At 31.5% G+C, this 7,340-nt stretch overlaps 1 pseudogene; it reads left to right on the top strand.

Annotated features, from left to right (window-relative positions):
• Nucleotides 1–1,445: 1,445 nt before the first annotated feature.
• Nucleotides 1,446–3,068, top strand: LOC127090594 (polygalacturonase-like; annotated as a pseudogene).
• Nucleotides 3,069–7,340: the final 4,272 nt, after the last annotated feature.

Below are 7,340 nucleotides of genomic sequence, written 5' to 3'. Positions count from 1 at the left end.
CTGAAGTCATCTGATACATAGGATATTATGAAGAATATCCTGGAGTTGTTAAGCTTGAATGTGGTTATCTTTATTTGATGTCTTGCCCTTCATCTTTCTATTTGTGTATTGATATTGCTTTATTCTAAAGTCCAAGGGGAAATTGGGTTTCTATATGACATTCTTGTCTATTGGATTGCATCCCATTGGTCAGATCTTTTCAACTCTTAACTTTTAAATTTTTTGCTTAGGATTAGTCTCTTCATCTCCTTCCCACTTCTTTAATTTTAAATCTCTCCCTCCTTTTAAAAATCTTCTTTGCTTGTGATTTCTAAACTTAGACTTTATTGCAAATTAGAAACTTTGGTCTTATGCCATTACATTTTCAAACTCGTTTTCTTAATTAGATTTGTAAATGAATCTAATCATATTTGACTAAAAATTTAAAAAGCCAAAAAGAACTAACACTCATCTAAACTCTTTTAGGCTTTTTGTGCCTCTTTTAAACTTAAATTTTTGTTAAAAGCAATAAACTCACTTTGAAATTGATACTACAAACTTCAAGGTTTTAATCCCTCATTTTATGTTGGTACGTAGGCACAAATCCGAAGGTCTTGTCAAACACAAAAATAAAATTAATGAATTCTTTTCTCATCCCCACAATCTATATTGCAAACATCATTTTGTACAAAAACACATATGCTCACAAAAAAGGGATCCCTAGGAGTAACTAGGACACTTTGGGTGCTAACACCTTCTCTCTGTGTAAACAACCCCCTTACCTGTAATCTCTGGCATTCTATTAATTTTGATTTGATGCCTCGATTTTTTTTTCTTTCGATATAAATAAAACTCCTAACCTTAAGTGTTTTTTAAATTAGTATATAAAGTTATACTTCATTAAAATTCATGTTAGAACAACCGCAATACACATAGTTGCATCCGCAATCGCAACACCCATAATGACAACCGCATCCGCGATCGTAACCCCAATTTAAAAATATGAAGGTAATAATGTTTTCAAATTTCCATAAACCCTTAAAAACCAATCATATCAGCATACACTATGATATATTTTTATAGGTTCATCCACCAAACCATAAAATTTTGTGCTTCTCTTTTAAAACGATAACTTTTAAACTTTCAACGTTGTTAATGATATAATTTCTTTATATTTGAAGTCCTAAAAAATACGAAAAATGAAAGATACATTAAATTTCCTTTTAAAGGTTAATATTGAAAACTCACTAACAATTGTTAACAAATTAAACAATATTATAATTAGTCTTCACAGTCTTATAATTAGAAAGTGAGAATTAAAATTTAATGTTAAAGTCAAATACAAATATAGTAATTTGTTATCCATAAGAGATGAAAAATTATTGTTATTAATAAACACAAAAAAGGAACCAAGCAAATAAAAAAGGAAAGTGACATATTTGGAGAATAGTTAGTTTGGCTTTTTGATGGTAATCAAGCTTCGACATTCAAGTATATATAATGTTCCACCTTACTTTGAAATAACACAATCAAAATCATTCAAGAGTAGTAAAAGTATCAAAGAAGATATGATGAAGAGGTTGAGTATTGCCATAATTGTTTCATTCCTATATTTTGTAGCTGACTTTGTTGCAGCTCGGTCCTTGACATATCAAAATTTGGTGGAGCACCAAATGCAGATGTTACCATGGTAATAATTATTCTTGTCGAGTTGAAAATTCAAAGAAAATTAATTAATTTCTTATAAATTATAATTAATTATTTCTTTCATATACAATAAGGCTTTCACAACTGCTTGGAATGAAGCATGTGCATCAACAACTGCGGCCAAAATTCTGATTTCGGCTGGAACATACAAAATGGGTTTATTAGAAGTTAAAGGTCCTCGTAAGGCTCCTATAGAAGTTCAAGTGGATGGCACAATTGATGCACCTATGAGCAATGATGACCTTAAAGGAGCTGAATAATGGATCAGGTTTGACACTATAGAGTCCTTTACCTTATCAGGAAAAGGAGTTTTTGATGGTCATGGTGCAACTACATGGAAAGATGCTCCAATTTCTTGGAAAGATACTAATTCATCTAAAAATCTTGCAATGGTAAACACAAATAAATAACTATATTCAATAATGAAAAATCTTACTCATATTATACAATTATAATTAAATTTATTGGTTGAATTGCTTCAAACAAAATTTTTATTTTCATGCCCTCACCAACTCATTGGTGACTGGAGTTACATCTAAGGACAACAACTATTTTCTCTTTATGGTTTTAGCGTTTCGCAATATCACATTTTATGCCGTCACAGTTATAGCCCCCGATGAAAATCCTAATACTGATGGAATCCACATAGGAAGATCAAATGGTGTTACAATTACTAATAGTAACATTGGTAATGGAGATGATTGCATATCATTGGGTGATGGTAGCCAAAAAGTAACTGTCGAAAATGTGAATTATGGACCTGGACATGGTATTAGTGATGGAAGCCTTGGAAAGTTAACAACTGAAGAAAATGTAGCAGATTTAATAGTTAAGAATTGTACTCTAACAAAAACTGAAAATGGTGTGAGGATTAAGACTTGGCCTGATGGACAAGGAAAAATTACTATTACTGATACGCATTTTGAAGATATTACCATGGTTGATGTTATGAACCCTATCATCATTGACCAAGAGTATTGTCCATGGAACAAGTGTTCCAAAAAGGTAATCACTACATCATCTTTAATTATAAATTAGAAGTTATATGACTAATATTACTTCTTGTATGGTTTAGAATCCATCACAAATAAAGATAAGCAAAGTTACATTCAAGAATATTAAGGGCACATCTGGAACAATAGAAGGAGTGACTATTATTTGCAGTAGTGGTGTACCGTGTGAAGGTATGGAGATTCAGCTTTAGCATCACCCTTAGCGTCACCAGCTTCAGGTTTAACTTCACCTTCAGCATCACTAGCTTCAAATCCAGCATCACCTTCAGCCTCACCAGCTTCAACTTCAACATCACCTTCAGCTTCACCGGCTTCAGCTTCAGCATCACCTTCAACTTTACCAGCTTAAGATTCTGATTCAGAGTCAGCTTAACCAGCTTTGGATTCAGCTTTAGATTGATAATTTTTTTTCTTATAAATAAAATAATTTAGAAGATTATATTAACCATCCCCATAATGCGAGGATATACTAGTATAATCCTGTATGAATACATAACTTGACATGTGTATTAAGCTATTTTCATGTTTATTTGTATTCTTTCTCATATAAAAAATAAATTTCACTTGATTTGTGTAATAAGCAACTTAAATACATTGTTCAAAATACTTAAAATTCATATTTCATAATTTGAAATGTATTGGGATGTAAACAAAAGAGAAGTAGCAAATGATCAAATTCATATAAATGGTTAGTTGAACCTTAAAATGTAAACACTAAACACACCCAAAGGAAATTTACTACAAATTACTACTTCTCAAATAGGACTCAAAGGTCAACCTAATATTAAAACTATAATGATTAGAAGATCCAAGACCATATTAACAAGTTCATGGGATTTATGAAATTCTTAATTGCATATGCTTCATGCATAACAACCACTAAAATATTATCATTTTGACCCAGGCCATTGACAAAATTAGTGTATGTTTGGTTTGGTGGTCATGGTTAATTACCTTTTCTTATCATTTTATTGAAAAGATTAATGTTGTTTCTTTGGATTGCCTGCTTTAAGAAAAACCACATTGAGTGTTCAAGATATTTTGGTGAATAAAGGTCGTGATGGATGTTGTTCTCAGCGTATATTTGTTGTTTTATTTTAATTATCCTTGTTTTTGTCTTTTAGCAATGCATTTATTAGTTTTGTTTGGATGATTAAATGGACCAAAACAACCCATTTGGAGATTTTAATTTGAACTCGAACAAATTAAATGTTTTTGGAGGACGTGGTCTCACCTCAGTATCCCATTGGAGAAAATCCCCGAAGTTGCATTTTTATTTAAGGAGAATTAAATCTAACATTCGAAGTGTACAATCATTTAATATTTGTGTGTTAGAGTTTACACTTTGAGTCTTTGTTTATATTGTTGTTTGTGCACCACTCTAACGCCTGCATTCATATCTAAAAGCATATAGTTTGTTTGTTAGTTGAGTTGCAACTCAATGTTCAATATTTTGATTATTATTGTGATCACTGGGGTTAATGATTGAGACAAAGTGACATGGGTTCTCATATTTAGGGAAAGTCCTAAATAGAAATACACTTGTAGAATTAAGAAGATGACCATCGAACATGGGGATGTTCATGTAAGCCACTTTATACTAATTCAATTGAAGAATGGATTTCTTTTTTTGGGTTAGAAGCCCCCAAGACGTAGGTGTTATTTGCACGGAATTGGATTAAAAATCCTCGATATTCTTTTATTGCTTTACGATTTATCATCTTGTTTTATATTTTTTGTCTATTCTGGTATAAGAATTGGATACATTCGTTAAAGCATATGGTCTAACATCTACCCCTTTAAGAACATAATTTCAATTGGCATCCAAGCAAACACCCTATCTTGTTTGGGTGTGTTACAAGGTTCTTATTATGTTCAAGATGTAGAATTTCAAAGGAGAGCAGTTCATTATCCACGTATTCTTATGGAATGAAGAATCATCCAAAGATTAGTGCTAAAAAAATCATGATGATTCTAACAATATTACGAAAAACATATATGACAACAACTATGAAATACATTTATCACGATTGTATGTCCGTGTTAGGTAGCGTGTGATTGTAAGAGTGTTATTTTCAACCACAATCTATTTTTTTGTTGTATTTTACTATAAAGCATGCTACCTATAGTCATAGTTGTATTAAACAAAAGTAGTCAATATTTATAGGTCTTGGGTTCGATACTCAGCAACGTCATTTTTGGCGTATATTATTCTGGATAACACTCTTCCTATAAAAATAGTTGTATTAAAAATCGATTGTAGAATTATTTATCTTTTTTAAATATATATTTTCTTATTTTACAAAATTCCCAAGTTTTTAAAATGAAGTTCTCTAAATTGTATCAGACAAGAAACATCAACAAAGTCATTGGAAAGTTAACAACTGAAGAGAATGTAACAGGTTTAATAGTTAGGAATTGTATTCTAAAATAAACTGAAAATGGTGTGAGGATTAAGACTAGGCCTGATTCACCAGGAAAAATTACTATTATTGATATGCATTTTGATGATATTACCATGGTTGATGTTATGAACCCTATCATCATTGACCAAGCGTATTGTCCATGGAACAAGTGTTCCAAAAAGGTAATTAGTACATCATCTTTAATTATATATTAATTATATATTAATTATAAAATTAGAAGTTATATGACTAACATTATTTCTTGTACGGTTTAGAGTCCATCACAAATAAAGATAGGCAAAGTTACATTTAAGAATATTAAGGGCACATCTGGAACAACAAAAGGAGTGACTATTATTTGCAGTAGTGGTGTACCGTGCGACGTTGTGGAGCCCCAACAGGAGCTAAATGTTCTCATGTCAAACCTTTAGTCACAGGAAAAGCTCATGTTTGTGGAGATTCAGCTTCAGCATCACCTTTAGCATCAACAACTTCAAATTTAACTTCACCTTCAGCTTCACCAACTTCAAATCCAACATCACCTTCAACTTCACCAGCTTCAGCTTCAACATCACCTTCAGCTTCACTAGCTTCAGATTCGGCATCACCTTCAGCTTCACCGGCTTAAGATTCTGATTCAGAGTCAACTTCACCAACTTCAGATTGATAATTTTTTTCTAATAAATAAAATAATTTAGAAGATTATATAAACCATCCCTATAATGCGAGGATATACTAGTATAATCCTGTATGAATACATAACTTGATATGTGTATTAGAGCTATTTTCATGTTTATATGTATTCTTTCTCATATAAAAAATAAACTTCACTTGGTTTGTGTAATAAGCGACTTAAATACATTGTTCAAAATACTTGAGATTCATATTTAATATTTTGAAATGTATTGGGATGTAAACAAAAGAGACATAGCAAATGATCAAATTCATATAAATGGTTAGTTGAACCTTAAAATGTAAACACTGAACACACTCAAAGGAAATTTACTACAAATTACTACTTCTCAAATAGGACTCAAGGGTTAACCTAATATTCAAACTATAAGGATTAGAATATTCAAGACCACATTAACAAGTCCATGGATGTATGAAATTCCTAATTTCATATGCTTCATGCATAACAACCACTAAAATTTTATCATTTTGACTCAGGCCATTGACAAAATAAGTGCATGTTTTGTGGTCATGGTTAATTACCTTTTTTTATCATTTTGTTGAAAAGATTAATGTTGTTTCTCTTGGATTGCCTGCATTAAGAAAAACCACATGGAGTGTTCAAGATGTTTGGGTGAATAAAGGGAACATGTGGGATCACATGTTTGAACATGTGTGCAACATATGGCATTTGTCTGAAGGCCATGATGGATATTGTTCTAAGCGTATTTTTGTTGTTTTGTTTTAATTATCTTTGTTGTTGTCTTTTAGCAATGCATTTATTAGTTTTGTTTGGATGATTAGATGGACCAAAACAAACCAGTTGGAGATTTCGATTTGAATTAAAAAAAATTAAATGTTTTTGGAGGACGTGGTCTCACCATCAATATCCCATTGAAGAAAAGCCCTGAAGTTGCATTTTATTTTAGGAGAATTAAATCTAATATTTGAAGTGTGCAATTAATTGAGATTTGTGTGTTAGGGTTTATACTTTGAGTCTTTGTTTATATTGTTGTTTGTGAACCACTCTAACGCCTGCATTTATATCTAAAGGCATATAGTTTGTTTGTTTGTTGAGTTGCAACTCAATGTTCAATATTTTGATTATTATTGTGATCACTAGGGTTAGTGATTGAGAGAAAGTGACATGGGTTCTCATATTTAGGGAAAGTACTAAATCAAAATACACTTGTAGAATTAAGAAGATGGCCATCGAACATGAGGATGTTCGTGTAAGACACTTTATACTAATTCTATTAATGAATGGATTTCTTTTCTTGGGTTGGAAGCCCCTAAGACGTAGGTGTTATTTGCACTAAATTGGGTTAACAATCCTCGGTATTCTTTTATTGCTTTACGATTTATCATCTTGTTTTAGATTTTTTGTCAATTCTAGTATAAGAATTGGACACATTCGTTAAAGCATTTGGTCTAACATCTACGCTTTTAAGAACATAATTTCAATTGGCCTCAAAGCAAACACCCTGTTCTGTTTGGGTGTGTTCCAGGGTTCTTATTATGTTCAAGATGGAGAATTTCAAAGGAGAGTAGTTCATTGTCCACA

This window comes from Lathyrus oleraceus, chromosome 1 (genome assembly GCF_024323335.1).
Source record: "Lathyrus oleraceus cultivar Zhongwan6 chromosome 1, CAAS_Psat_ZW6_1.0, whole genome shotgun sequence".
Classification (NCBI taxonomy): Eukaryota; Viridiplantae; Streptophyta; class Magnoliopsida; order Fabales; family Fabaceae; genus Lathyrus; species Lathyrus oleraceus.
Note: the sequence above shows the minus strand (reverse complement) of the source record. Positions and strands in the feature narration are given on the sequence as shown.